The sequence below is a fragment of the Salvelinus fontinalis genome, unplaced genomic scaffold (genome assembly GCF_029448725.1).
Source record: "Salvelinus fontinalis isolate EN_2023a unplaced genomic scaffold, ASM2944872v1 scaffold_0587, whole genome shotgun sequence".
In the NCBI taxonomy this organism is placed as follows: domain Eukaryota; kingdom Metazoa; phylum Chordata; class Actinopteri; order Salmoniformes; family Salmonidae; genus Salvelinus; species Salvelinus fontinalis.
The window spans coordinates 105,001-114,722 of NW_026600796.1; the positions used below are offsets into that span (position 1 = coordinate 105,001).

General features: G+C 54.9%; 1 pseudogene; it reads left to right on the top strand.

Moving 5' to 3' along the window:
- Positions 1 to 9,187, top strand: part of LOC129846565 (centrosomal protein of 89 kDa-like) — a 59,883-nt pseudogene extending 50,696 nt beyond the window's left edge.
- The last annotated feature ends 535 nt before the right edge of the window (positions 9,188 to 9,722 follow it).

Genomic DNA, 9,722 nt, shown 5'->3' on the forward strand with positions numbered 1-9,722 from the left:
TGACTGACTACTCTGTGGAGGGCTGTTACAGACTGACTACTCTGTGGAGGGCTGTTAACCTGACTGACTACTCTGTGGAGGGCTGTTAACCTGACTGACTACTCTGTGGAGGGCTGTTACAGACTGACTACTATGTGGAGGGCTGTTACAGACTGACTACTCTGTGGAGGGCTGTTACAGACTGACTACTCTGTGGAGGGCTGTTACAGACTGACTACTCTGTGGAGGGCTGTTACAGACTGACTACTCTGTGGAGGGCTGTTACAGACTGACTACTCTGTGGAGGGCTGTTACAGACTGACTACTCTGTGGAGGGCTGTTACAGACTGACTACTCTGTGGAGGGCTGTTACAGACTGACTACTCTGTGGAGGGATGTTACAGACTGACTACTCTGTGGAGGGCTTTTACAGACTGACTGACTACTCTGTGGAGGGCTGTTAGACTGACTACTCTGTGGAGGGCTGTTACAGACTGACTACTCTGTGGAGGGATGTTACAGACTGACTACTCTGTGGAGGGCTGTTACACACTGACTACTCTGTGGAGGGCTTTTACAGACTGACTGACTACTCTGTGGAGGGCTGTTACAGATTGACTACTCAGTGGAGGGCTGTTACAGACTGACTGACTACTCTGTGGAGGGCTGTTACAGATTGACTACTCAGTGGAGGGCTGTTACAGACTGACTGACTACTCTGTGGAGGGCTGTTACAGACTGACTACTCAGTGGAGGGCTGTTACAGACTGACTACTCTGTGGAGGGCTGTTACAGACTGACTACTCTGTGGAGGGATGTTACAGACTGACTGACTACTCTGTGGAGGGCTGTTAGACTGACTACTCTGTGGAGGGCTGTTACAGACTGACTACTCTGTGGAGGGATGTTACAGACTGACTACTCTGTGGAGGGCTGTTACAGACTGACTACTCTGTGGAGGGCTGTTACAGACTGACTACTCTGTGGAGGGCTGTTACAGACTGACTACTCTGTGGAGGGCTTTTACACACTGACTACTCTGTGGAGGGCTGTTACACACTGACTACTCTGTGGAGGGCTTTTACAGACTGACTGACTACTCTGTGGAGGGCTGTTACAGATTGACTACTCAGTGGAGGGCTGTTACAGACTGACTGACTACTCTGTGGAGGGCTGTTACAGACTGACTACTCAGTGGAGGGCTGTTACAGACTGACTGACTACTCTGTGGAGGGCTGTTACAGACTGACTGACTACTCTGTGGATGCCTGTTACAGACTGACTACTCTGTGGAGGGCTGTTACAGACTGACTACTCTGTGGAGGGCTGTTACAGACTGAGTACTCTGTGGAGGGCTGTTACAGACTGACTACTCTGTGGAGGGCTGTTACAGACTGACTACTCTGTGGAGGGCTGTTACAGACTGACTACTCTGTGGAGGGCTGTTACAGACTGACTACTCTGTGGAGGGCTGTTACAGACTGACTACTCTGTGGAGGGCTGTTACAGACTGACTACTCTGTGGAGGGCTGTTACAGACTGACTACTCTGTGGAGGGCTGTTACAGACTGACTACTCTGTGGAGGGCTGTTACAGACTGACTACTCTGTGGAGGGCTGTTACAGACTGACTACTCTGTGGAGGGCTGTTACAGACGGACTACTCTGTGGAGGGCTGTTACAGACGGACTACTCTGTGGAGGGCTGTTACAGACGGACTACTCTGTGGAGGGCTGTTACAGACTGACTGACTACTCTGTGGAGGGCTGTTACAGACGGACTACTCTGTGGAGGGCTGTTACAGACTGACTGACTACTCTGTGGAGGGCTGTTACAGACTGACTACTCTGTGGAGGGCTGTTAACCTGACTGACTACTCTGTGGAGGGCTGTTAACCTGACTGACTACTCTGTGGAGGGCTGTTACAGACTGACTACTATGTGGAGGGCTGTTACAGACTGACTACTCTGTGGAGGGCTGTTACAGACTGACTACTCTGTGGAGGGCTGTTACAGACTGACTACTCTGTGGAGGGCTGTTACAGACTGACTACTCTGTGGAGGGCTGTTACAGACTGACTACTCTGTGGAGGGCTGTTACAGACTGACTACTCTGTGGAGGGCTGTTACAGACTGACTACTCTGTGGAGGGATGTTACAGACTGACTACTCTGTGGAGGGCTTTTACAGACTGACTGACTACTCTGTGGAGGGCTGTTAGACTGACTACTCTGTGGAGGGCTGTTACAGACTGACTACTCTGTGGAGGGATGTTACAGACTGACTACTCTGTGGAGGGCTGTTACACACTGACTACTCTGTGGAGGGCTTTTACAGACTGACTGACTACTCTGTGGAGGGCTGTTACAGATTGACTACTCAGTGGAGGGCTGTTACAGACTGACTGACTACTCTGTGGAGGGCTGTTACAGATTGACTACTCAGTGGAGGGCTGTTACAGACTGACTGACTACTCTGTGGAGGGCTGTTACAGACTGACTACTCAGTGGAGGGCTGTTACAGACTGACTACTCTGTGGAGGGCTGTTACAGACTGACTACTCTGTGGAGGGATGTTACAGACTGACTGACTACTCTGTGGAGGGCTGTTAGACTGACTACTCTGTGGAGGGCTGTTACAGACTGACTACTCTGTGGAGGGATGTTACAGACTGACTACTCTGTGGAGGGCTGTTACAGACTGACTACTCTGTGGAGGGCTGTTACAGACTGACTACTCTGTGGAGGGCTGTTACAGACTGACTACTCTGTGGAGGGCTTTTACACACTGACTACTCTGTGGAGGGCTGTTACACACTGACTACTCTGTGGAGGGCTTTTACAGACTGACTGACTACTCTGTGGAGGGCTGTTACAGATTGACTACTCAGTGGAGGGCTGTTACAGACTGACTGACTACTCTGTGGAGGGCTGTTACAGACTGACTACTCAGTGGAGGGCTGTTACAGACTGACTGACTACTCTGTGGAGGGCTGTTACAGACTGACTGACTACTCTGTGGATGCCTGTTACAGACTGACTACTCTGTGGAGGGCTGTTACAGACTGACTACTCTGTGGAGGGCTGTTACAGACTGAGTACTCTGTGGAGGGCTGTTACAGACTGACTACTCTGTGGAGGGCTGTTACAGACTGACTACTCTGTGGAGGGCTGTTACAGACTGACTACTCTGTGGAGGGCTGTTACAGACTGACTACTCTGTGGAGGGCTGTTACAGACTGACTACTCTGTGGAGGGCTGTTACAGACTGACTGACTACTCAGTGGAGGGCTGTTACAGACTGACTACTCTGTGGAGGGCTGTTAGACTGACTACTCTGTGGAGGGCTGTTACAGACTGACTGACTACTCTGTGGAGGGATGTTACTGACTGACTACTATGTGGAGGGATGTTACTGACTGACTACTCTGTGGAGGGATGTTACAGACTGACTACTCTGTGGAGGGCTGTTACTGACTGACTACTCTGTGGAGGGCTGTTACAGACTGACTACTCTGTGGAGGGCTGTTACAGACTGACTACTCTGTGGAGGGCTGTTACAGACTGACTACTCTGTGGAGGGCTGTTACAGACTGACTGACTACTCAGTGGAGGGCTGTTACAGACTGACTACTCTGTGGAGGGCTGTTAGACTGACTACTCTGTGGAGGGCTGTTACAGACTGACTGACTACTCTGTGGAGGGATGTTACTGACTGACTACTATGTGGAGGGATGTTACTGACTGACTACTCTGTGGAGGGATGTTACAGACTGACTACTCTGTGGAGGGCTGTTATTGACTGACTACTCTGTGGAGGGCTGTTACTGACTGACTACTCTGTGGAGGGCTGTTACAGACTGACTACTCTGTGGAGGGCTGTTACAGACTGACTACTCTGTGGAGGGCTGTTACTGACTGACTACTCTGTGGAGGGATGTTACAGACTGACTACTCTGTGGAGGGCTGTTACTGACTGACTACTCTGTGGAGGGCTGTTACAGACTGACTACTCTGTGGAGGGCTGTTACAGACTGACTACTCTGTGGAGGGCTGTTACAGACTGACTACTCTGTGGAGGGATGTTACAGACGGACTGACTACTCTGTGGAGGGCTGTTACAGACTGACTACTCTGTGGAGGGCTGTTACAGACTGACTACTCTGTGGAGGGCTGTTACAGACTGACTACTCTGTGGAGGGCTGTTACAGACTGACTACTCTGTGGAGGGCTGTTACAGACTGACTGACTACTCTGTGGAGGGCTGTTACAGACTGACTACTCTGTGGAGGGCTGTTACTGACTGACTACTCTGTGGAGGGCTGTTACAGACTGACTACTCTGTGGAGGGCTGTTACAGACTGACTGACTACTCTGTGGAGGGCTGTTACAGACTGACTACTCTGTGGAGGGCTGTTACAGACTGACTACTCTGTGGAGGGCTGTTACAGACTGACTACTCTGTGGAGGGCTGTTACAGACTGACTACTCTGTGGAGGGCTGTTACTGACTGACTACTCTGTGGAGGGCTGTTACAGACTGACTACTCTGTGGAGGGCTGTTACAGACTGACTGACTACTCTGTGGAGGGCTGTTACAGACTGACTACTCTGTGGAGGGCTGTTACAGACTGACTACTCTGTGGAGGGCTGTTACAGACTGACTACTCTGTGGAGGGCTGTTACAGACTGACTACTCTGTGGAGGGATGTTACAGACTGACTACTCTGTGGAGGGCTGTTACAGACTGACTACTCTGTGGAGGGCTGTTACAGACTGACTACTCTGTGGAGGGCTGTTACAGACTGACTACTCTGTGGAGGGCTGTTACAGACTGACTGACTACTCTGTGGAGGGCTGTTACAGACTGACTACTCTGTGGAGGGCTGTTACAGACTGACTACTCTGTGGAGGGCTGTTACAGACTGACTACTCTGTGGAGGGCTGTTACAGACTGACTACTCTGTGGAGGGCTGTTACAGACTGACTACTCTGTGGAGGGCTGTTACAGACTGACTACTCTGTGGAGGGCTGTTACAGACTGACTACTCTGTGGAGGGCTGTTACAGACTGACTACTCTGTGGAGGGCTGTTACAGACTGACTACTCTGTGGAGGGCTGTTACAGACTGACTACTCTGTGGAGGGCTGTTACAGACTGACTACTCTGTGGAGGGCTGTTACAGACTGACTACTCTGTGGAGGGCTGTTACAGACTGACTACTCTGTGGAGGGCTGTTACAGACTGACTGACTACTCTGTGGAGGGCTGTTACAGACTGACTACTCTGTGGAGGGCTGTTACAGACTGACTACTCTGTGGAGGGCTGTTACAGACTGACTGACTACTCTGTGGAGGGCTGTTACAGACTGACTACTCTGTGGAGGGCTGTTACAGACTGACTACTCTGTGGAGGGCTGTTACAGACTGACTACTCTGTGGAGGGCTGTTACAGACTGACTACTCTGTGGAGGGCTGTTACAGACTGACTACTCTGTGGAGGGCTGTTACAGACTGACTACTCTGTGGAGGGCTGTTACAGACTGACTACTCTGTGGAGGGCTGTTACAGACTGACTACTCTGTGGAGGGCTGTTACAGACTGACTACTCTGTGGAGGGCTGTTACAGACTGACTGACTACTCTGTGGAGGGCTGTTACAGACTGACTACTCTGTGGAGGGCTGTTACAGACTGACTACTCTGTGGAGGGCTGTTACAGACTGACTGACTACTCTGTGGAGGGCTGTTACAGACTGACTACTCTGTGGAGGGCTGTTACGAGGGGGTAGCTGGTTAACATAATGTGATGGGGCCACTTATCTTGTTACTGGTCCACTGCTTTAATGAACCTATCTCCCTCCCTCCCCTCATCCCTCCCCTCATCCCTCCCCTCATCCCTCCCCTCATCCCTCCCCTCATCCCTCCCCTCATTCCTCCCTCTCACTCCTCATCCCTCCTTCCCTCTCTCTCTCGCTCTCCCTCCCTCCTCATCCCTCTCTCACTCTCCCTCTCCTCATCCCTCTCCCTCCCTCCCTCCCTCCTCTCCTCCTCCACTCCTCTCCCAGATCCGTAACCCTCCCTGTCTCCTCTCTTCCTCCCTCCCTCCCTCCTCATCCCTCTCCCTCCCTCCTCTCCTCATCCCTCTCCCTCCCTCCCTACCTCCTCTCCTCCTCCACTCCTCTCCCAGATCCGTAACCCTCCCTGTCTGCTCTCTCCCTCCTCATCCCTCTCCCTCCCTCCCTCCTCTCCTCATCCCTCTCCCTCCCTCCCTCCTCTCCTCCTCCCTCCCTCCCCCATCTCTCTCTCCACTCCTCTCCCAGATCCGTAACCCTCCCTGTCTCCTCCCTCCCTCCTCATCCCTCTCTCCCTCCCTCCTCTCCTCATCCCTCCCTCCCTCCCTCCCTCCCTCCCTCCCTCCCTCCCTCCCTCCCTCCTCTCCTCCTCCACTCCTCTCCCAGATCCGTAACCCTCCCTGTCTCCTCTCTCCCTCCTCAGGCCTCGTCCCTGGAGCAGGACAAGCAGGGGGTGATCAGCAGGATTGTGGAGGACACCGTGCGTCTCGGAAAGCTTCAAGAGAAGGTCAAGGTAAGGCAGCCACAACCCCACCCTGACACACTAACCCTGAGTCCACAACCGCACCCTGACACACTAACCCTGAGTCCACAACCGCACCCTGACACACTAACCCTGAGTCCACAACCGCACCCTGACACACTAACCCTGAGTCCACAACCGCACCCTGACACACTAACCCTGAGTCCACAACCGCACCCTGACACACTAACCCTGAGTCCACAACCGCACCCTGACACACTAACTCTGAGTCCACAACCCCACCCTGACACACTAACCCTGAGTCCACAACCCCACCCTGACACACTAACTCTGAGTCCACAACCCCACCCTGACACACTAACCCTGAGTCCACAACCCCACCCTGACACACTAACTCTGAGTCCACAACCCCACCCTGACACACTAACTCTGAGTCCACAACCCCACCCTGACACACTAACTCTGAGTCCACAACCCCACCCTGACACACTAACCCTGAGTCCACAACCCCACCCTGACACACTAACTCTGAGTCCACAACCCCACCCTGACACACTAACCCTGAGTCCACAACCCCACCCTGACACACTAACTCTGAGTCCACAACCCCACCCTGACACACTAACTCTGAGTCCACAACCCCACCCTGACACACTAACTCTGAGTCCACAACCCCACCCTGACACACTAACCCTGAGTCCACAACCCCACCCTGACACACTAACTCTGAGTCCACAACCCCACCCTGACACACTAACCCTGAGTCCACAACCCCACCCTGACACACTAACTCTGAGTCCACAACCCCACCCTGACACACTAACTCTGAGTCCACAACCCCACCCTGACACACTAACTCTGAGTCCACAACCCCACCCTGACACACTAACCCTGAGTCCACAACCCCACCCTGACACACTAACCCTGAGTCCACAACCCCACCCTGACACACTAACCCTGAGTCCACAACCCCACCCTGACACACTAACTCTGAGTCCACAACCCCACCCTGACACACTAACCCTGAGTCCACAACCCCACCCTGACACACTAACTCTGAGTCCACAACCCCACCCTGACACTCTAACTCTGAGTCCACAACCCCACCCTGACACACTAACCCTGAGTCCACAACCCCACCCTGACACACTAACCCTGAGTCCACAACCCCACCCTGACACACTAACTCTGAGTCCACAACCCCACCCTGACACACTAACTCTGAGTCCACAACCCCACCCTGACACACTAACCCTGAGTCCACAACCCCACCCTGACACACTAACCCTGAGTCCACAACCCCACCCTGACACACTAACCCTGAGCCCACAACCCCACCCTGACACACTAACTCTGAGCCCACAACACCACCCTGACACACTAACCCTGAGTCCACAACACCACCCTGACACACTAACTCTGAGTCCACAACCCCACCCTGACACACTAACTCTGAGTCCACAACCCCACCCTGACACACTAACCCTGAGTCCACAACCCCACCCTGACACACTAACCCTGAGTCCACAACCCCACCCTGACACACTAACCCTGAGTCCACAACACCACCCTGACACACTAACCCTGAGTCCACAACCCCACCCTGACACACTAACTCTGAGTCCACAACCCCACCCTGACACACTAACCCTGAGTCCACAACACCACCCTGACACACTAACCCTGAGTCCACAACCCCACCCTGACACACTAACTCTGAGCCCACAACCCCACCCTGACACACTAACCCTGAGTCCACAACACCACCCTGACACACTAACCCTGAGTCCACAACCCCACCCTGACACACTAACCCTGAGTCCACAACCCCACCCTGACACACTAACTCTGAGCCCACAACCCCACCCTGACACACTAACCCTGAGTCCACAACACCACCCTGACACACTAACCCTGAGTCCACAACACCACCCTGACACACTAACTCCGAGTCCCCGACAACCATCCCAGAGCCCCCGACAACCGTCCCCGAGTCCCCGACAACCGTCCCCGAGCCCCCGACAACCATCCCCGAGCCCCCGACAACCATCCCCGAGTCCCCGACAACCATCCCCGAGCCCCCGACAACCATCCCCGAGTCCCCGACAACCATCCCCGAGTCCCCGACAACCATCCCCGAGTCCCCGACAACCATCCCCGAGTCCCCGACAACCATCCCAGAGTCCCCGACAACCGTCCCCGAGTCCCCGACAACCGTCCCCGAGTCCCCGACAACCGTCCCCGAGCCCCCGACAACCGTCCCCGAGTCCCCGACAACCGTCCCCGAGCTCCCGACAACCGTCCCCGAGTCCCCGACAACCGTCCCCGACAACCGTCCCCGAGCCCCCGACAACCATCCCCGAGCTCCCGACAACCATCCCCGAGCCCCCGACAACCGTCCCCGAGTCCCCGACAACCGTCCCCGAGCCCCCGACAACCATCCCCGAGCCCCCGACAACCGTCCCCGAGCTCCCGACAACCGTCCCCGAGCTCCCGACAACCGTCCCCGAGCTCCCGACAACCGTCCCCGAGCTCCCGACAACCGTCCCCGAGTCCCCGACAACCGTCCCCGAGTCCCCGACAACCGTCCCCGAGTCCCCGACAACCGTCCCCGAGTCCCCGACAACCGTCCCCGAATCCCCGACAACCGTCCCCGAGTCCCCGACAACCATCCCCTCACCCTGCCTCACCTCACCCTGCCTCACCTCGCTCTGCCTCACCTCACCTCTCTCTCTCTCTGTCTCAGGGGCCAGTACCTCTCTCTGTCTCAGGGGCCAGTACCTCTCTCTGTCTCAGGGGCCAGTACCTCTCTCTGTCTCAGGGGCCAGTACCTCTCTCTGTCTCAGGGGCCAGTACCTCTCTCTGTCTCAGGGGCCAGTACCTCTCTCTGTCTCAGGGGCCAGTACCTCTCTCTGTCTCAGGGGCCAGTACCTCTCTCTGTCTCAGGGGCCAGTACCTCTCTCTGTCTCAGGGGGCCAGTACCTCTCTCTGTCTCAGGGGCCAGTACCTCTCTCTGTCTCAGGGGCCAGTACCTCTCTCTGTCTCAGGGGCCAGTACCTCTCTCTGTCTCAGGGGCCAGTACCTCTCTCTGTCTCAGGGGCCAGTACCTCTCTCTGGCCAGTACCTCTCTCTGTCTCAGGGGCCAGTACCTCTCTCTGTCTCAGGGACCAGTACCTCTCTCTGTCTCAGGGG